General features: G+C 37.0%; 1 long non-coding RNA gene across 1 annotated transcript; it reads right to left on the bottom strand.

The window, feature by feature from the left end:
- Positions 1-20,918: 20,918 nt before the first annotated feature.
- Positions 20,919-22,175, bottom strand: LOC128280821 (uncharacterized). The gene is made up of 2 exons (XR_008270998.1): positions 21,926-22,175; positions 20,919-21,010 (listed from the first exon to the last, which is right to left on the bottom strand). It is a non-coding gene; the product is annotated as an uncharacterized LOC128280821 (long non-coding RNA).
- Positions 22,176-22,608: the final 433 nt, after the last annotated feature.

The following is a 22,608-nucleotide window of genomic DNA, read 5'->3' on the forward strand; positions in this document are numbered from 1 at the left end:
TTGATTAGACTAACTTAGGTTACCATGGATAAGAAGCAGTGATTATAAGCATCCTTTGTAATGAAAAGAAAAAGATCTTCCCCAAGTAAATATTAAGTAGACATTGATTTTAATGATTCTTAAACCAAATAATTAAATTTCAATGGTTAGATCCCGACAAAATTTTGACACAAACTAAGAAAATATTAACCATCCTTATATGCATGGTCAGCTTTAGCATTATAGTAAAAAATTTCATCTTTTGCTAAAAATTTATCCTCCATTTCTCATTTTGGGATATTGAAATTTATCTCAATATTGTATTTTTTTAATGGATGCTTTGATAAAATTTTACTAGATGCTTAAACATACAACAGGTACGTGATCGATGCATTTTCATATCACATTGGTAGCATAAATTTTCGATAACCTTTGAATATTTCATCCACCATTTTTTTATTCTTTTTTCTTATTATTCTTTTTCGAGTGGTTAGAAGTACCACTATTATAACCACCATGATAACAATTATTAATATGTCTCCAACCACATCCTCAATTACAACGACAACCACAATCTCTATATTTTGATTTTTTTTATGTTATGTATTATTATATTCACTTCAAGCAATGAAATCTTTTTCACTAGAAGGCATGAAATCGTTTTAAAATACTTTGAAAGCATTTTTCATAATATTGTTGTTGCATGAGCACATAGAATATTTCAATCATAACAAGCTTTAGAGAGTATTATTGTTTTTAATAGTCAAATTATTCTTTCAAATTATTATGCAATTCAAGAGTCAAAGAGGATCTTTTGCAATTAGATATTTCACTTTTAATGCTTCATGTAGATTATTAGAAATAATGGTTTTTGCTTTATTTATATAAAAGTCAAATTCGTTTATACTCACAAATCATGTGTGACTCTATTAGAAATAATCTAATAGACAACATAATACATTTGGTAAAGGTCACCAAATAAAATAATTTTCTTTTTTAAAATGGTTGCTATTTTTTTAATCATATCAATGACATATGTTATGAAAGATATACATATTTAAGTAAAAATATTCAGGTTGTTGATACTTCAATCTCATTCAAAGTCTTACAGCATGTTTGGTTGGCTGTAATACTAAACCATTACAGCCTTATTCAGTGAGCCCAACCTTATTACATTGTTTGGTTGGCTGAATTGGCTATTACAGCCCTATGCATTACAGCCTTATTCAAGAAAAATCACCGTTTACAATTCCTGCCTCCCCCCACCAAATACCAATTCAGCATTAAAAGTTTTCATCTTTACCCTTCTCATTTCTTTTTCATCTGAGCATTTTCTTCTTCTTTTTTTCACCTCTGATTCCCATTTCCTTCCAACAATCCTCTTAGCCTCCACAAATTCATCCTCAAGCTCAACAGTTTCAATTTCCTCTTAGTTTTCTCGAGAAAATCTGACTTCGGTGTGAGAGGAAAGGGCTATCGATCCAACACCCAGATGTTAAATCGATGCTGAATCGAGTGAAGCAGTTTGCTGACAAGGTAAGATTTTGACCTTCTTCAATCGAAATTAAGACCCCCTTTTTTGTTAACTATCCCAGATCCCCAAGAATATTGTTTTAATTGAACCCTATTAAGCACTTACATGCTATTGTCATTGATAGGTATAAGATGTTTTTAAGATTACTTGTTGGAATTGTTAATAAATTGTATAGTAAGCTTGTTGATTCGGTAAAGGAACAATTAATTTGGGTTAAAGAAATGGTTGATGTTTCTGCTACAAGAATTGATAGTTTGTTAGTGTGTTTAATGAGGCAAATTGTTGGTGGTGATTTTAGTGATGGGAATCTTTGGTTATGTTTGGAAAAAGGTCGCATTGCACTCTCTGCTTTCTGCCCATGCTATGCAAACACACGCAACTGCACTCTGTTTTGGACAGTACTCATGACATGGAAAAAAAAACACTAAAATCTTTACAATTTTCATAATTTTTAAGGTTTCCAGATCCTGTATATGGGGTTCTAAAGTTTGCTAAGAGAGCATTAGACCACATACTAATTTTGTTTCTTGACATTGTTTAATGTAAGATCCTATATATCAAGATTGATACTTGTCCAGAATATTTATCTGGACTCATATTGCATATGCAGACCATCCCATTTTGTAACACCCCAAACCAGGCCCAGAAGTTATGGCCGGATCCGACATGCCACATCGAAGCGTTCAAAATGTTGTAGGCCAATTTTGGCCCGTTTACAAAATACCCAGGCCCATTAAACCATTTAACCCATCCTCAAACCCAAAACCTAAAATTAACCTAGCCCAACATCCAAGCCCAATTCCAAAACCCTAGACTCCCACTTGCCTCTTCCCACTCTCCCATCTTCTCGCCACCAAAGACCACTCCCACTCTCCCATCTTTGTCTCTGCCAAACACCATCACACACCCCATTGTCCATGCCCATGCCCCGCAAACAAGCAAAATGAAGCAAGAATAGAGAATAATAATAAAGTATGTAAAATTAGGCTATAAAAGCCACCCAAACAACAACAAAAAAAGGGATAAAAAGTTTGTATCAAGAACACAAAAAAGGAAAGCTCGGAAGGTGAACTTCAATTTTTCTCTGTTATCTCAATCTTCTGTTTATCTTTGCTTTGTTTTATTTTTTTCTTTAACTTACTTTAAAACGAAAAAGAATCAAGGAAGAAAAGAGTATTACGGATCTACCCGTGGCGCTCCCTTTCCGTTCGGCACGGTAAATCACGGTGATGATGGGTGTTGAAACCTTAATCAAGAAAGGAGGAGAGATAAAGAGGGAAGCAAAAAAAAATCCACAAAAAATTCCAGCACCAAAAAAATTTCAGAAAAAATTTCCAGCAAAAAAAAACCAAAAAAAACAATAGAACGACCCAAAACAAATTCAAATTAGAGATTGAAGAAACAAAAAATCTAAGGTGATTTTTTTATATTTTATTTTAATCGATTTTAAGTTTTTAACCTATATATATTAAAACATTAAATATAAATAAAATAAAATAAAAACAAAAAAAAAGAAGATTTTTTTACCTTTTCAAGAATCAGGGTATGCGGTGGCCGGCGCCGTCTTAAACAAGCCTCCGTGACCGGTCGCCTGATCGAATTCCTTCCCCTCCCTTCTCTCTCCTTCTCTCTTCCCTCTCTCTTCCTTTTTTCTTCCCTCCTCCAAATGATTTTTTGGGTTATTTTGGCCTTATATAGCCCTCAAAACGACGTCGTTTTGGGGTTGTCATTAACCCCAAAACGACGTCGTTTTGACTTGGACCGTTCGATCCGACCCGACCCGCCTAGGATCCGCGTGTTTTTTAAAGGAAGGAAAATTGCGCTTTTAGCCCTTCCGCTTTTATTACTTTACAATTAAGTCATTTTTGTTTTTTAATTTGGCCCGAATTTGTCGCGATTTTCAATTTAGTCCACAATGATGTGCTGCATTTTATGGGAAGGAATATTTGTTGTTTTGGTCCCTGATGTTTCCGCGTGTGTTTAATATAGTCCTTTCCTTTTATTTTTATTTCAATTTTGCCCCAAATATTTTGTTTTTAGCTCAACTTAATCCTTTTAGTTATTTTACTATTTAAATCAATTATTTTAGTATTATTATTATATTTTATTCACTTATGTAGTGTGTTAATATTTTTATCATTTCTAATATGTATATATATATATATATATTATGTGTATTATATATATATTATGTATATATGCCATTAGTTATATATTTCTTATGTATATATTCTTAAATACTATTATATATATATATATATATATATGTATATTTTAAATTCCATATTGTGTATATATTATTATTACAAATTATTACTATTGCTAGTATTATTATAACTATTATTATATTAGTGTATATTTTATATACATATGTATATATATATATATATATTTTTTTTGCACATATCATTATTTTATATTATTGTTGTAAATTTTTATGTATATATTTTTTATGTAACGTTTCCCAATATTTTCTTTTATTGTAGATATTATTATTATTATTATTAAATACTTTTATTATATATATATACATATATATGTATTTTTATGTACATATTATTATTTTATATTATTATTACCAAATATATCATTTTTCCTATTTTATTATTAGTACATGACTTGTTTCTATTTTGTAAATATCATTATTATTGTTATTTTAATATTCTAGTATTCCATGTTAATATTTTCATTAATGATATCATTTTTTATGTTCTTTATCTATTTTAATTTCTCACTTTAGGAATATTTTTCTCATGTTTTAATTAATTTCAAAAATAAGGCAATGTACCGATTTAATATTAAGCTATCGATTTCATCGCTATGTTGGGTGAAATTGCCGGCTTGTGAAACAGGACACCCTTTCTAAAAAAAATCGAAAACTAAAATTCCTATTTTTCAATCGGATCACGATTAAATATTATATTGAACTCGTATTTTTGAAAATCAAGTCAATACATGTTTATGAGATACCAATTTTGGGCGTCGTGAGGTGCTAATACCTTCCTCGCAGAATCGACTCCGAACCCCAATTTTTCTCTGAACTTTCACGTAGACCTAAATTTGGCCTTCTTTTTGTTTTAAAATAATTTTATTAGGTGTCCGATCACACCTATAAAAAGGATCGGTGGCGACTCCCTTTGTTAATAAAATCGGAAGTTGGTTTTCAAATGTTTAATAAATCACCATAATTAGTGACCAAGCGTAAAATTTTTTTTTCGTCGCAACAGCTGGCGACTCCACTGGGGACGCGTTTTTGAGAGTCGAGTCGAGTTAAGCATGTGTTGTTAAAATTTTCAAATTTCCTTGTTCAAAGTAAATATTTGGTCGTGATCCGAAAATCTCGTTTTCAAAATTCCTGCATTTGTATCTCTTCTAACTTGCTTATTTGTTTGTTTTTCAGTTTTCAACTTTTATGGTTTTGGTTTAGTTCCTTTAAGTAAAACACAAAGGTTTATGAGTTTTTCTCCCATACACCGTGCACTTGCATTTTGCATAACATAAAGCTCTCTACCCGGCTCGTCTGCTTAAGTGAAAGTAAACGCTATGCCTTCGTGAGTTAACTCGTCCCTCCGCACAGGCTAGTGAATACTTTTGGGTTACATATGACTTATGCTTTCGTGAGTTAACTTGTCCCTCCGCATAAGCATAAGTAAATGTAATCCCTCGAATTGAACTCGTGAGCCTGTGATGGGTTATGACCGAGGCTTTGTGCTAATCTTAGTAGATGATAGTACGAGCAATTCGAGTACCTGTCTAAAACCGAGACTGCATATAATGAACCATACGAGCTATCCAATTGGAGCCATGACGAACCTCTAATAAGTACACGGGGAAAATGCCTTTTACCTTTCAAGAGAATTGGATTGGGTAGTTTAATTTGTTTTTCAAATTATAATTGTTGTGTTTACTAACCGAGTTTGTTTGTTTTATTTTTATTTTCATCATGCATCGTAGGCATCATATTAGGAAGGTGTTGATTAAAGGTTGGTTGCCAAAAACGGGTTTCGATAGAGGAGTCAATTACACAAATGATCGAGAAGAATGCCGTGGTTCGGACTGGTCTCTAAAAACTCGAGAGGGATAAGGGGATAGTCTTGTGGAAAGGTGTCTGCCAATTTGCCGAACAAATAAGCGTGAATGTTCGCCAAAATAACCTCAAGATTTGGTTCAAATTTGGAATCGATGGGATTCGGACACTAGAGACATTTTCACCGAGAGGTATGGAGATATAGCTCACCGATCACCATCCGTAGATGAACAGTTGATTCAAGCCATGGTTCGGTTCGGGACCCAGCTTATCGGTGTTTCACCTTCAATCAAGAAGACATGACTCAACCATAGAAGAGTATCTTTGCTTTACTCAAAGATCGACAATGTACAATTCGGCAAAATATATGTGAAGGAGCCTAAGCCGATGACCTTCAAGAAAAAGTTAGTGAGACCGACAGACATGACCGATGCATGGGCTGAAAAGAGATAAAGAAGAAGAACGAAACCATTTGCATTCCATGGTCCTCCTACGAGATTTGACTCGAACCATCCCGACATCTTTGAAAAGGGTAAATCTATTCGCTTTGGCCATTTATGGTTTGGTTATTTTCCCAAAGGTTCTCGGACATCTCGAAGTTGCAGAGTTGATTTCTTGAAAGGTTAAAACAAGGAATCAACCTGTCCCAACCATCCTAGCCGAGACCTCGGTCCCCGAGTAGTTGTCGAAGAAAAGGGAGGGACGATTTATCGGATCTGTGATTGCTCAATGTTTGGATCTTGAGTCACTTCTGGAAGGTAGAGCGCACTCCATTCCATATGTTTTCTAAAACATTCTTCCCGCTAGAAGCTTTCCTCAAGAAAGAATAGCCGAAGGAAGTCACCAAGCAACATTGGGTATCAGTCTTTCAGAATCTTCGCGCAGAGGATATAACATGGAGAGCACCCTGGATCTGTCCTTCAGTTCTGCTATACAAATGTGGAAGCCAAGATTGGGTACCTTTACTTGGGTTATGGGGAGGAGTTGGATATGTTCCGCTATTGGTTCAAAGGCAATTTTCTTGCGACAATTCTTCCCATAATCGGAGGATTAGCGATTCGAGTTAAGCTTTCATGGGTGAAGGATATATGAAGAGAATCCGAGACACTGCAAAGTCTTGGAAGGAAATTCATTTCATGGAATTAGCTTTGTATGCTGATACCCTTACCCAAGATTACGACGTATGGAGGAAGCAACAGGTAAATAGTCAGCAAATCTCGTCAACAAACCACCCCATCCAGAATCCTTTCTCGAAGGAAACGCCGTTTGAGCTAGAAATGGCAAGACAAAAATTCGAACGAGAAAAGGCCAAGATGTCTCGGGACCTTAGTGCCCTTCAAGAAGAAAACTACCAACTGAAGATTGAAGTTCAGGTTGAAAGGTCCAGAACTAAAAAAGTACAAAGAGAAGCCGAGATTGTGAGAAACGACTTAAGGGACCTTCATTTGGAAAATAAGAAATTAAGAAGCACTATAAAGAATAGCGGGTTGGGCAAGTCGACAGCAGAATGGAAGGAAGAAATTAGAAATATCAAGGAAGGAATAAAGTTTTGGAAGGGAAAAGCAAAGAAAGAGGAAGAAAAAAATTGTGCTACTGTGATAGAGTTAAGAAGGAAAAACGCCGAGTATGAAATAGTGGATCGTAGAATTGGCGAATAGTCATCGAACATCAAGAATTAAAAGGAAAACACGAGATCTAGAAAATATACGCAATCTCGTTAACAACAATTAGATAACCTTCAAGACTCTAGAAGAAAAGAGTGAGCGAGACGATAGGGACATTCACGCGTATGAAGGAACTCTCAAAGAAAAAGAAATGCAACTCGACTTCTTGATCAATGAAATTGCAAAGCGGCTATACAAGTTGTTCAATTATCGATGAAGAAGCTCTCGGTTGCCAATTCCTCGAAGTGAAGATCGAGCATATCAGAGTTTTTAGAGCAAGTGAAGAAACAAGGCAATGTGGCTAGGAAATTTGTGTAACCGTTGGAAAAATGGAAACTTAGTGTAATAGACTATGTTGATAAATGAAATGCCTAAATATGGGGCTACCTTGAAATTAACACCAATTTTTTGCATTCCTTGCATAATTAACATATTAACATTTTGACATTCGTGCATTCATTCATGCATTCATCCATACATTGCATATCCCATACTCGGTCGCTGAAGACAAAATATATAATTCGCAGTTGTAATACCACAAGACTGGAACCACGTCATCAGTATAAAACGCGCCGACAAGCTAGAGTGATGGAAGCTGAATTCAATGAGAGAATTGAAAGGATGGAAAAGGCTCAAAGAGAATTGCAAGAGCAACTGGCCAAATCGCAACAAGAGACGAGAGACCTAATGGTGAGATCTCGAGAGGAATCACTCAAGCAAAGAGATCAAATGGCCAAGATGATGGAGATGATGTCAGCTCTAGTTAAAGGAAAAGGACCCATGTGGAGCCTTGACATCGAGGAGTCTCGATCAAGAATTCACCACGATCAGGATCCACTCTATCCCCCAGGATTCACTCCACCGCTCGCATATACAACACAGAGAGGATATACTCAAGGGGAACCCACTGGATTGGAACATCGACCTATGCCACCTGCTCCACCCACTAATTTGGGGCAAGGAATATTCGCGTCAAACCCAGGGGCTAGTCCTGCTAATCCACTAGTCCCAGATCTGGATGACCCAGCAGAGGTAGCCAAGTTGAAATCGGATAACCATGACGCAAAATATAGGGGTCTAGAGGAAAGGCTCAAAGCGATAGAAGGCACTGAAGTCTTCTCCGCACTAGGTGCCAAAGAACTCAGTTTGGTACCTGATCTGATTTTGCCCCCGAAGTTCAAAGTGCCTGATTTTGAGAAGTATGATGGGACAAGATGTCCAAAGGCGATCTGGTCATGTTTTGCGAAAAATGACTGGTTATGTGAATGAGGATAAACTACTCATACATTGCTTTCAAGATAGTCTAACAGGGTCAGCTCTTTGGTGGTACAATCAACTTAGTAGAGAAAAGATTCGATCTTGGAAGGACTTGGCGTCAGCATTTTGCGAGCAAGACAAGCATGTATCGGATATGGTGCCGCACCGTATGACCTTGCAGATGATGGAGAAGAAACCAAGAGAATCCTTTAGACAGTACGCGCAAAGATGGAGAGATATCTCGGCCCAAGTGGAGCCTCCACTGACTAAGACTGAGATAACGGTCCTTTTCATCAATACTCTAAAAGCACCATTCTATGACAAGCTGGTGGGAAGTGCTACGAAGGATTTTTCGGATATCGTAATATCCGGTGAACTCATAGAGAATGCCGTCAAAAGTGGTAGAATGAAAGGATCAGAAGGCTCAAAGAAAGCAGCAACCGTAAGGAAGAAAGAACCAGAAGCCCACATGGTGGGAACTGAGAGTCGTTACATTCCCAATTCGTATCCTAACCAACCCCGACTTCAAAATTATCCACCCCCAAATTTCTATTATCCCCCTCAAACCCCTTACTACCAAGCACCACATCCGTCCTACCCCGTATACGCCACCAACAACCAAAGACCCATCACCACATTCCCACAAAACACTCTACCCACTCAAAGCCAACCCAGAAATGAACCAAGACCAACAAGGCCCAATCCCGAGAGACAGCAATTCACCCTTATTCCTGTATCATATGGGGAATTGTACCCAAAACTTTTGGAGAAGCAATTAATATCACCCCATTACATGGCACCCTTAAACCTCCACACCAAATGGTACGATCCAAACGCTAGTTGTGCATATCACGCAGAAACCAGGGCACTCATCGAGAACTGTCTTGCTTTCAAAAGAAGAGTTCAAGGACTCATTGACGGGTATCCTACGATTCGATAGTGCCAAGAACGCCACGGGAACCCGCTTCCTAACCATACCGAAGGGAATGTGAACACAGTGGGGAAAGAGGATGAATGGAAGGACAGGAGATGTGTTTCAGAAATAAGGACGCCTCTACAGAAAATCTGGGAGGTATTGGTTAAGAAAGGATTGCTCAGTCACTCTGATAGAATTTTTGGAGAAGAAGGTCAAAGTTTTTGCAATTTTCATGGGATTGTTGGACATGACATTCAGTCATGTGAGGACTTTAAAAGGTTACTTCAAGACCGGATGGATAATAAGGAGATCAAGGTCCTTAATAAGAGGGAAGATGCCAACGAAAGAGAAGTATGCGTCTCTGATAACCAATCATCAGGGCCTCCTTATAGTGCTGATCGACCGTTGATAATTTATTACGACGCGATGAGAGAGCCGTTGAAACCACAGATGGTAATTGAAGTACCTTCTCCTTTCCCGTATAAGGACAACAAAACAGTACCATGGAGATATGATGTTAATATCGTTACACCGGAAGTTGAAAAGTCCAAAGCCATAGCGAAGATGTTGGGGAGGTAGGTCATTTTACTCAAGTGGACGATACTATTCTAAAGAAGTTGAGCCAGGTAAAGAAAAGTAGCGACTCAAAACAAAAAGGAAAGCGATGATGCACGAAGTCGAGGTCGAGCAAGAAATTTCACCGTGCAAGAAACTAAAAAGCCTGTGAATGAGGAAGAAGCTCAAGAATTCTTGAAATTTATTAAGCACAGCAAGTATAGTGTGGTGGAACAATTGAGCAAGCAACCAAAGACGAAATTTGATTCTATCTCTCTTTGTTAAATTGTAACCACATCTAATGCTTTATTGAAGGTGTTAAATCAAGCTTATGTGGCCAACAACATATCTGTCGAAAAGCTTGATAGATGGGTAAACAATCTGAATGCGAACAATTTTATCTCTTTTAGTGATGATGAGATACCGCCAAATGGTAGAGGCTTGGTGAAAGCGCTGCATATCACGACTCGTTGCAAGGGCTACATAATACCGAACGTACTCATCGATAATGGGTCAGCATTAAATGTTATGCCATTGGCCACGCTTTCCAGAATACCGATGGATTTATCCTACTTAAGGCCCTGTCATTCCATGGTAAGGGCATTCGACGACGAGGCGCGAAGTCATGGGAAAGATCGAAATCCTTTGGAAGTGGGCCTTACATCTATGAGGTCGAGTTCCAAGTCATGGACATTACACCCTCTTATAACTGCCTTTTGGGAAGACCTTGGATCTATTCTGCTGGAGCAGTCCCATCATCCCTCCATCAAAAGATGAAATTTATCATGGATGGCTGTTTGGTCACAGTCGAGGGCGAAGAAGACATTGTTGCATCTATTTCTGCTGATGCGCCATACCGAAGTAAGCAAGAACGCAGTGGAATATTCCTTCGATCCCTTGAATTCGTCAATGCCACTTTCATCATTTGAAGGAAGCAGAATTTCGATGCCAAAACTATCGAGAAATACCAGAATGGGTGTCAAGTTGACCGTAGGAAGGGGAGCTCGTGCGAGAAGAGGTCTAGAGAGACATCTACAAGGAATAGTTAGGGCTTTAAAGCCGATTGCACCACAAGGCCCGACACGGTTTGGGGTTCCAAATGACATGCGCCAAAGAAGAAGACAATGGAAGAAGGAACAAGAGAGAAGAATTGCAAGAACTTTAGGCCGAGAACCGAATAGGGACCGATAGAGTACCTCATTTGTCAAAAACATTTACATCTGCGAGAATGTTGTACCGGACAAGATGATCCACGAAACATCTTGGGGTTAATTGAAAGGGTTTTCGAATGTCAAGATAAGTGTCATTGACAAAGAAAGTGGTGCAAGTAAAGATGTCTCGAGGATACGCCTTTGCCCTCCTGGTTTTATGTTGAACAATTGATTGGCGAGGAGCTTCTTGTAGTTCATAAGTCTTGAGTAATGCTAAACATTAACCTTCTATTGTGTCTTTAGATATAATAGAATTCTTTTGTAAGAGCTTGCATTCGCTCTTTATCATTTAAATGAATATCATTGAAGATGCATGTTGTCACGATTTTTCGCGTTATCACTAATTTCATAATCATTTTCTCATTTCATAGCCTATCCTTACATTTGCCTCATTGCCATGACATAACATTTTGTTTGTTGTTTCCAATACTTGGATGTCCCCTATAGCTTCCTTTTCCATTCAACTTTCGGTGCTCGGATATTGACGACATGAATAAGCCCGATTCTGAATCTTGAAATTGATTTTGAGAAGCCTATTTGCTTAGGAGAACTTGAAGCCGAAGAAAATGCTGAAGATTATGTCTCGTCTCCTGAATTGTTAAAGATGGTAGAACAAGAGGATAAACAGATTCTGCCTCATGAAGAATCTGTGGAAACAATAAATTTGGGCAATCAAGAGAGGAAACAAGAAGTGAAGATTGGGACTTCTATTTTAGAGAGTACCGGGCATAGTTTGATCACTTTACTCATGAATACAAAGATGTTTTCGCATGGTCATACCAGACATGCTGGGGCTAGATGAAGATTTAGTGGTCCATAAGCTCCCATTAAAGCGAATGCAAGCCCATCCAAAAAAAATTAAGACGAATGAGACCCAAATCTTGTTGAAAATAAAAGAGGAAGTCAAGAAGCAGTTTGACGCTGGCTTCCTACAAGCCTCCAAATATCCAGAATGGGTGGCTAACATAGTCCCGGTACCAAAGAAAGATGGAAAAGTACGAATGTGCGTGGATTACCGCGACCTAAATCGAGCAAGCCCAAAAGATAATTTTCCTTTGCCACATATTGACACGTTGGTGGACAACACAGCAAAACATTCATTGTTTTCTTTTATGGACGGATTCTCGGGGTATAATCAGATCAAGATGGCCCCTAAGGATATGGAGAAAACTACCTTTATAACAATGTGGGGAACGTTCTGCTACAAGGTGATGCCATTCGGGTTAAAGAATGCTGGGGCAACATATCAGAGGGCTATGGTAACGTTATTTCATGACATGATGCACAAAGAAATAGAGGTCTACGTCGACGACATGATTGCTAAATCCCAAGGGGAAGAAGAGCATGTAGTGAACCTCAAGAAGTTGTTCGAGAGGCTGAGAAAGTTTCAACTAAAGCTTAATCCAACCAAATGTACATTTGGGGCTACCTCGGGAAAGCTGCTAGGCTTCATTGTCAGTAAAAGAGGTATCGAAGTTGATCCAGATAAAATAAAAGCCATCCAAGAATTACCACATCCGCGCACGCAAAAGGAAGTTAGAGGATTTTTAGGGAGATTAAACTACATCACCCGATTTATCGCTCAACTTACCAACCAATGTGACCCAATCTTTCGGCTTCTTCGAAAACATAACCCGGGAGAATGGAATGAGGAATGCCAGGTGGCCTTTGATAAGATAAAACAATATTTGTCTAGTCCTCCAAGATTAGTACCGCCAACTCTGGAAGACCATTGATATTGTATTTGATCGTGTTCGAAAGTTCAATGGGTTGCATCTTTGGGGCAACACGACGAGTCAGAAAGAAAGAAAAGCGATCTACTACCTCGGCAAAAGTTCATCAATATGAGGCAAAATATTCATCCATTGAGAAATATTGTTGTGCTCTGGTTCGGGTAGCTCGGAGACTTAGACAATACATGTTGTACCATATGATATGGCTGATTTCAAAGCTGGACCCGATAAAATACATGATAGAATCGCCGGCACTATCAGGAAGAATGGCGCGATGGCAGATCCTCCTTTCGGAATATGACATTACCTATATAAGTCAGAAGTCGATAAAAGGGAGTGCAATAGCTGACTTCTTAGCAACTCGAACGACAAAGGAATATGAGCCTTTAAGATTTGATTTCCCAGACGAAGACTTAATGTGCATCACAGAAATAGAGTCCGAATCATCAGAAAAGAAGTCATGGAAGATGTGCTTTGATGGTGCGTCAAATGCTTTAGGGCATGGAATTGGAGCAATTCTGGTATCACTAGACGGGAATCATTATCCGTTCACTGCAAGACTAAACTTCTTCTGTACTAATAATATCACAGAATATGAGGCCTGTATCATGGGGCTTCGATACCTATCGAAGCGAAACATCGAGATCTTGGAGGTGTATGGGGACTCAAACCTAGTGATTTACCAAATCCGTGGAGAGTGGGAAGTGAGGACTCGAAATTGATTAAATACAATGATTTAGTGGCTAGATTGATCAAGGAATTCAAAGAAACAACTTTTCATTACTTCCACGAGAAGAGAACCAATGGCAGATGCCTTGGCCACTTTGGCTTCAATGTTCAAAGCAAGTAAAGAAGCGAAATAATGCCCCTAAAATGAGCATATACGAGGTCCCCGCACAATCGTTGTAGCATTGAGAAAGAGGCGATCGACGACCATGGTTCTATGATATCTTAGAATATATCAAGAATCAAAGCTATCCGAACAAGCGAATGAGAATGACAAAAGAACAATCGGAAGAATGGCGCAGGATTTGTTCTCGATGGGGATATCCTATATAAAGGGAAAGGATCAAGTACTTTTAAGATGCGTGGAGGATGTCGAAGCTTTAAAGATACTTGAAGATGTCCATGAAGGAATCATGGGACACATGCCAATGGTTTCGAGATGGCGGAAAGATTATGAGACTCGGTTACTCTTGGGTGACGATGGAAAGCGATTGTATTAGTTTTGCGGAAAATGCCACAAATGTCAAATCTATGGCGATAAAATTCATGTAGCCCCTTCGCCCCTTCACGTCATGACTTCTCTGTGGCCTTTTTCTATGTGGGGCATGGATTCATTTTGTGGTTATCGATTACTTCACAAAATGGATAGAAGCTGCTTCGTTTGCCAATGTGACGAAGACTGCAGTTTGTAAGTTTTTGAAAAAGGAAATCATTTGCCGGTATGGTTTGCCTGAAAGAATCATTTCAGATAATGCCACGAATCTAAACAATAAGATGATGAAAGAAATGTGCGAGCAATTCAAAATAAAGCATCATAATTCCTCGCCCTATCGCCCAAAGATGAACGGGTCATTGAGGCGACTAACAAGAATATCAAGAGGATCATTGGGAAAATGACTGAGACATATAAAGATTGGCACGAGAAACTTCCATTTGCTTTGTTTGCATATCGCACATCTGTGCGAACATCTACGGGAGCAACTCCTTTCTCTCTAGTCTATGGAATGGAAGCTGTGCTACCTATCGAGGTTGAGATCCCTCTCGCAAGTATTGATGGAATCGAGTTAGAAGAAGCGAGAATGGGTTCGAGCTCGATATGATCGATTGAACCTCATTGAAGAAAACGCCTAAGGGCAATTTGTCACGGGCAAATGTACCAAAAGAGAATGATCGCACCCATGACAAGAAGGTACGACCAAGAGAATTCCATGAAGGAGAACTCGGTTGAGAAAGATTCTCCCAAGACAAAAAGACTGCGAGGAAAATAGGTACCAAATTGGGAAGGACCATACGTTGTAAAAAGGCATTCTCGGTGAGCTTTGATCCTTACCGAGATGGATGGGAAAGAGTTGTCGAATCCGGTGAACTCGGATGCAAGATGAAGAAATATTATGCTTAGGATGAAAACCGAAAAGGGCATCTAAAAAAAAAGGATCGAGCGAAAACCCGAAAAGGGCGCTTTGGTTAAACATAAAAGATTAGGATGAAAACCCAAGAGGCGTTCTAATGAAGCAAATATTAAACACAAGGCAAGGTGTTTTAAATCTGACGACAAACAAGCGGTGAGACTACAAGATTTGAAGCATCTTTGAAAGCTTGAAATCTTCTACGCAAGAAGCCATGCTCGAAAAGATTATTGATTGAGGAACGTGGAAGAGTTCATGTGTTGAATATCTAGAGCATTTGTATCCGTTGAATCGACCCTTTTTTTTTTTGACATTTTTGTACTATCATCGATTAACTTTCTTTGTTTGCCACATTTGAAATAAAGGAATACGAGATATCCTTTTGTCCCTACCTGACTATTTTCATTATGTGTTTATTTACATGATAAATGGTGAAATGACATGCTCTAAACAAAAGAAATGTTAAGCATTACCTGGATGAAAAGTTACTAAGCGCAAGAGTCTCAAAGTAAGAACAAAGTTCAATCGGGGGCAGAAGAGTGATATCTGAGAAACGTCGATCACTCGAAGACGGGTACGAAGCCTGAAGAGGAAGTCAAGAATCAAAGCAATGAACGCAGATCCTCAACAATCAGGGCGAAAAGGACATACGACAGATATGCTTAAGGAGCACTGCATAATCACGTAGGCATAAAGGCATTTAAGACAAACATGTGCATATCATGATGACATCATGCATGGCATATACAGGTAATCCAGTAAAGCAAGAGGACGTGATGATAGCTGCACTGAATCAAAGGAAAAGACACCTAAGTTCTACCAAGTGACAGAAAATAAACTCACATTGCGAGAGGTGAGTTGAGCCTCAAGACACGTTGAGGTAATTTCAATTTATGTTTCAAAATCAACTCATATTGCGAGAGGTGAGTTGAGCCTCAAGACACGTTGAGGTAATTTCAATTTATGTTTCAAAATCAACTCATATTGCGAGAGGTGAGTTAAGCCTCAAGACACGTTGAGGTAATTTCAATTTATGTTTCAAAATCAACTCATATTGCGAGAGGTGAGTTGAGCCTCAAAACACGTTGAGGTAATTTCAATTTTCAATTTATGTTTCAAAATCAACTCATATGGCGAGAGGTGAGTTGAGCCTCAAGACACGTTGAGGTAATTTCAATTTATGTTTCAAAAATCAACTCATAGGTGAGTTGAGCCTCGGGGCACGTTGAGGTATTTTCGATCTCTACTTTCCAATTCTGTTTTTCAAAAATCAACTCACATTGCGAGAGGTGAGTTGAGCACTGATAATTACGTCTTTCAAAAAGCAACTCATATTGCGAGAGGTGAGTTGTACCTTTTGTTTTTCAAAAATCAACTCATATTGCGAGAAATGAGTTGAGCCTTAGGTCATATGTCGAGGTATTTTCAAAATCTCTTTTTCAAATTAAGTTTCAAAAGACTAGCTCATGTTGTGAGAGATGAGTTGAGCTTTGGCTCACGTCTTTGAGTTATTTTCAATTTCTGTTTTTAATGTTTGCTTTTAAAGAGTCAATTCCTATTGCGAGAAATGAGTTGAGCTCAAGATCACATGCTGAATAAAGAATAAAGATTAGAGCTGATGGAAGACACCAGATTTGGCCTCACCAAGAGAAGACCCAAACGTTATTTCCTTTGAAGCAATAGAAGAGCAGATTGAAGTTGTAGATCTTATCTTCCTGAAGTGGCAGTGAAGCAGATCGAAGCCACAAATTTCATATCCTCGAAGTTACTTTGGAATAGATTAAAGCTACGAGGCACATATCGAAGGTGCAAGTGGATTGAATCAAAGCTACGAGGATGCAATGGACTAGAAGGAGACTACCGAGCAAGAAGAGCGCCGAGGAGGTCAAGATTCGGCAAGACGGGCAAAATTGGCCTTTCTTTGTATCTTTGCTCTATTCCCGTTACGACAATAAGCAAAGAGGGCATTGTTGTAGGCCAATTTTGGCCGCTTACAAAATACCCGTGCCCATTAAACCATTTAACCCATCCTCAAACCCAAAACCTAAAATTAACCTAACCCAACATCCAAGCCCAATTCCAAAACCCTAGACTCCCACTTGCCTCTTCCCACTCTCCCATGCTTTATCGCCACCAGCACCATTCCCACTCTCCCATCTGTCTCGCCACCAAAGACCACTCCCACTCTCCCATCTTTGTCTGCCGCCAAAGACACCATCACACACCCCATTGTCCATGCTCATGCCCCGCAAACAAGTAAAAATGAAGCAAGAATAGAGAATAATAATAAAGTATGTAAAAATTAGGCTATATAAAGCCACCCAAACAACAAAAAAAAAGGGATAAAAAGTTTGTATCAAGAACACAAAAAAGGAAAGCTCGGAAGGTGAACTTCAATTTTTCTCTGTTATCTCAATCTTTCATTTATCTTTGCTTTGTTTTATTTTTTTCTTTAACTTACTTTAAAACGAAAAAGAATCAAGGAAGAAAAGAGTATTACGGATCTACCCGTGGCGCTCCCTTTCCGTTTAACACGGTGAATCGCGGTGATGATGGGTGTTGAAACCTTAATCAAGAAAGGAGGAGAGATAAAGAGGGAAGCAAAAAAAAAATCCGACAAAAATTCCAGCACCAAAAAAATTCGAGAAAAAATTTCCAAAAAAAAAACCAAAAAAAAACAATAGAACGACCCAAAACAAATTCAAATTAGATATTGAAGAAACAAAAAATCTAAGGTGATTTTTTTATATTTTATTTTAATCCGATTTTAAGTTTTTAACCTATATATATTAAAACATAAAATATAAATAAAATAAAATAAAAAAAAAAAAAAGAAGATTTTTTTTTTACCTTTCAAACAGCAGGTGTATGGTGGCCGTGGCGCGGCCGCGAGCCTCCGTGTGATGGTCGCCTGACCGGATTTCCTTCCCCCTCCCTTCTCTCTCCTTCTCTCTTCCTCTCTCTTCCTTTTTTCTTTCCCTCCTCCAAATGATTTTTTGGGTTATTTTTGGCCTTATATAGCCCTCAAAACGACGTCGTTTTGGGGTTGTCATTAAACCCAAAACGACGTCGTTTTGACTTGGACGATTCGACCCGACCCGACCGCCTAGGATCGCGTGTTTTTAAAGGAAGGGCAAATTGCGCTTTTAGCCCTTCCGCTTTTATTACTTTACAATTAAGTCATTTTTGTTTTTTAATTTGGCCCGAAATTTGTCGCGATTTTCAATTTAGTCCACAATGATGTGCTGCATTTTATGGGAAGGAATATTTGCTGTTTTGGTCCCCTGATGTTTCCGCGTGTGTTTAATATAGTCCTTTCCTTTTATTTTTATTTCAATTTTGCCCCAAATATTTTGTTTTTAGCTCAACTTAATCCTTTTAGTTATTTTACTATTTAAATCAATTATTTTAGTATTATTATTATATTTTATTCACTTATGTAGTGTGTTAATATTTTTATCATTTCTAATATGTATATATATATATATTATGTGTATTATATATATATATTATGTATATATGCCATTAGTTATATATTTCTTATGTATATATTCTTAAATACTATTATATACATATATATATATATATGTATATTTTAAATTCCATATTGTGTATATATTATTATTACAAATTATTACTATTGCTAGTATTATTATAACTATTATTATATTAGTGTATATTTTATATACATATGTATATATATATATATATATATTTTTTTTGCACATATCATTATTTTATATTATTGTTGTAAATTTTTATGTATATATTTTTTATGTACGTTTCCCAATATATTCTTTTATTGTAGATATTATTATTATTAAATACTTTTATTATATATATATACATATATATGTATTTTTATGTACATATTATTATTTTATATTATTATTACCAAATATATCATTTTTCCTATTTTATTATTAGTACATGACTTGTTTCTATTTTGTAAATATCATTATTATTGTTATTTTAATATTCTAGTATTCCATGTTAATATTTTCATTAATGATATCATTTTTTTTTATGTTCTTTATCTATTTTAATTTCTCACTTTAGGAATATTTTTCTCATGTTTTAATTAATTTCAAAAATAAGGCAATGTACCGATTTAATATTAAGCTATCGATTTCATCGCTATGTTGGGTGAAATTAAATCGGCTTGTGAAACGGGACACCCTTTCTAAAAAAAAAATCGAAAACTAAAAATTCCTATTTTTCAATCGGATCACGATTAAATATTATATTGAACTCGTATTTTTGAAAATCAAGTCAATACATGTTTATGAGATACCAATTTTGGGCGTCGTGAGGGTGCTAATACCTTCCTCGCAGAATCGACTCCGAACCCCAATTTTCTCTCGAACTTTCACGTAGACCTAAATTTGGCCTTCTTTTTGTTTTAAAATAATTTTATTAGGTGTCCGATCACACCTATAAAAAGGATCGGTGGCGACTCCCTTTGTTAATAAAATCGGAAGTTGGTTTTCAAATGTTTAATAAATCACCATAATTAGCGACCAAGCGTAAAATTTTTTTCGTCGCAACACAAAACATTTTATATTGTTGATACAGAAAAACCAACTTAGTGTTTTAAAAGATAATTTCATTATAGGTTAAAGTGAATGGAAGCTGTGCACCAGGTAGGAAACTGGAAAAGAGGAGGTGAGTCTATCGGACTACTTAAGTACCAAGCTCCCTTCGGATCCAATCCTAGACATGTACACCGCCATTGCCACACCTTAACGTCATGTATATTTCTAGGAAACCGATTTGATTAAGTCATTTTTAGGAAAAGTGATTAATTTTGAAAAATACTTTCATTGCGGAAGCTTTGCTTGTTGTCTTGTTATTTTGAAATCAATTGTTGTTTTTTTTTTTTTGAAAACGCGCCCTAAAGCTATCCAATTTCAACAGTTAAAATAAGTAATACCTATCTTAGTAATACATATTAAAACCATCAAAAATAATTAAGCGGCCTTATTACATTTAAAAACCCAATCCTCAACATAAATAATAGGATGTCCATTCACGGAAGAAAACCAAACTTTGAGCGGGTGGCCACTCCGAATTCCCTCACGACTCCAAGCCCACTATGGTTGGGGATTTCTTGCGTGGATAAAAATAAAAGGGTGAGTTTGGGAAACTCGGTGTGTAAGGAAAACTCATTCAAAGCCCAAGTCAGCTCAAGCCTATTGGGCCTAAGCCCATTCAGTATGAAGTGGTCTTGGACGAGCCCTTTTGATTACAATAAAGCGGGCCTTAGCCCTTATTCAGATAACAATATGGCCCATAGGCCCATTTCAAAATACATGCAACATCAATAACATATGCAAACCCATTTGGGGAGACTACTAAACCCACCAACCACTACACTTCATGTGGGAATAGCTCAACCCAACCCCAACACTCCACGATTCTTGACCTTAACTGCTCGATTAACGATAAATTGAGGCAAAGCCTCCAAGATATGGACAAGCCACTTTCAGTACTTCCTCGTCAATATCCCAGTCCATGCATCGAGATAATAACAACATGGCATGCGATAAATAACAACGATCAAACATGCATTTAAGTCAATTTAACCCTAAGGGTATTTGGTAATTTATCTCCTAGGGGTAAAGCGTAAATTTTCCACTTTTAAAGGTATTTCAGTAATTTATCTATTTTAGGGTTTTCATGCATATTCCTACCTTTCACGTACTAACAGAATCACTACTGAGGGTTCTTACTGAATTGGGCTGTTGGCCCATCATTCAATTTTGGCCCATTAAGCCCAAAAATATCGAGGCACGAAATCATACACTTTGCGGTCCAAACATTGCAGCTTACCAAAAACATTAATCGATTTACCTCACGAGCATTCGCACATTCGCAAATCTTCAAAATACCGATTTTCGGCATTTCGACTTTTCAAGTTTTGCCGATCTAGACCAAGAAAGAGGGTGTTAGTTACACACCTGTTTGCGACGATATGCTGACGAGATCCACACAAGAACTGCCTACAATTGGATTACTAACACATTAATCTAACTGTTCAAATACGAACTACGTATTAACCCCTTACAATATTCAGCAAACCACACCTACAGATCATAGTAAGCTTATAAGAAATCAATAAGCAACTCATTAACAAATTTTTGTCAATGTTTACCACATAATCATAATCTCACTGCAAGCTGTCTTCCTAAACAACAGTCACTAAATCATTTATAACTGGAGCTATGAAACTCCAAATCAAGTGACGTTAATTTTACCTGAAAATAGACTCATATATCTTCTATCCATAAAATTTTCAGAATTTTTGGTTTAGCCAATCAATACCAGATTTTTCATAAAGTTTCCCATGTTTCACTGTTTGACTAATCTGACCACTCTTCATTACGAATCAAATTTTTCATTGTACAGAATTCAAAATATGTTCTCGTTTATTCCATTTGAAACTAGACTCATTAAGCTTTAATTACATAATTTATTCAACTTCTAATTCATCTCCCACAATTTATGGTGATTTTCCAAAGTCACATTACTGCTGCTGTCCCAAGCAGATTTATTACCAAATCACTCTTTCACACCTAACTTGCATGCTTGTTATTTAAACATGTATATCACCAATCAATCATCACATATCTATGATTTTACTTAAGTATAATCTCCATTTCATCATTTTAAAGCACAACATGTTAGCCGATTTTTCCCTTAGCATCTAAGGCACATGCATGCTCATTTGTTTGGCTCAACTTCACCTATCTTCCATTTTTCATCAAAAGAACATGAAACAACAACCATTCCCTTCATTTTAATTCATGACCAAATGCTCACAACACAACCAAAAACCAAAATATGTTTCAAGAGTTAAGGTAGAATCAAGAAGAACTCATGAACCTCAAAATAGAAACAAGATACCAAGAACTTACCTTCAATTTTCCTCCTCCTAATGACAGAATACTCAAGAGCTTTCTCCTCTCCTTTCTCTTCTCTAACTTTCAGCTATGATGAACAAAGATGGACAAAACTTTGTTCTTTTCACCCCTTTTTCTTTTAATAAAACTTCATATTTCATCCATTTAATTCTTTAATACAAAAGACATGAAATTCTTATCATGAAACATTTACCTAACCCATTATCATGAAACATTTACCTAACCCATTATCATGGAACATTTACCTAACCTATTATCATGGAACATTTACCTAACCTATTATCAATTTGTATCAATTTGTATCAATTTGTACCATAAATTATGGATATCAAGTGCACATTTTGTCTACAACAACATGATGGCTGGCCACTTCATGTAAAATGGGAGGTTTGTCATGCAAATCCTCCTTTTTTGCACTCCTATTTATTTGGTCACTTCAATTTAGCCTATAGCATTTTCAAACATTTTCACATAGGTCCTATTTCATAATTTCACTCCCTTTTTCTTATGGAACAAAAATTAACTAAAATTACCGGGTTCTATCTTAAGCTTGGGCCTTCTAGAGGCCCTGTAACATAATTAAACCTATGCCAACATTCACAGGATTCCCGAAAATTGGGGCGTTACACATTTTGATGTCAACTAAGCTATATTAACAGATAAAACTGGTCTTCATT

This window comes from Gossypium arboreum, chromosome 9 (genome assembly GCF_025698485.1).
Source record: "Gossypium arboreum isolate Shixiya-1 chromosome 9, ASM2569848v2, whole genome shotgun sequence".
NCBI classification, from domain to species: Eukaryota; Viridiplantae; Streptophyta; class Magnoliopsida; order Malvales; family Malvaceae; genus Gossypium; species Gossypium arboreum.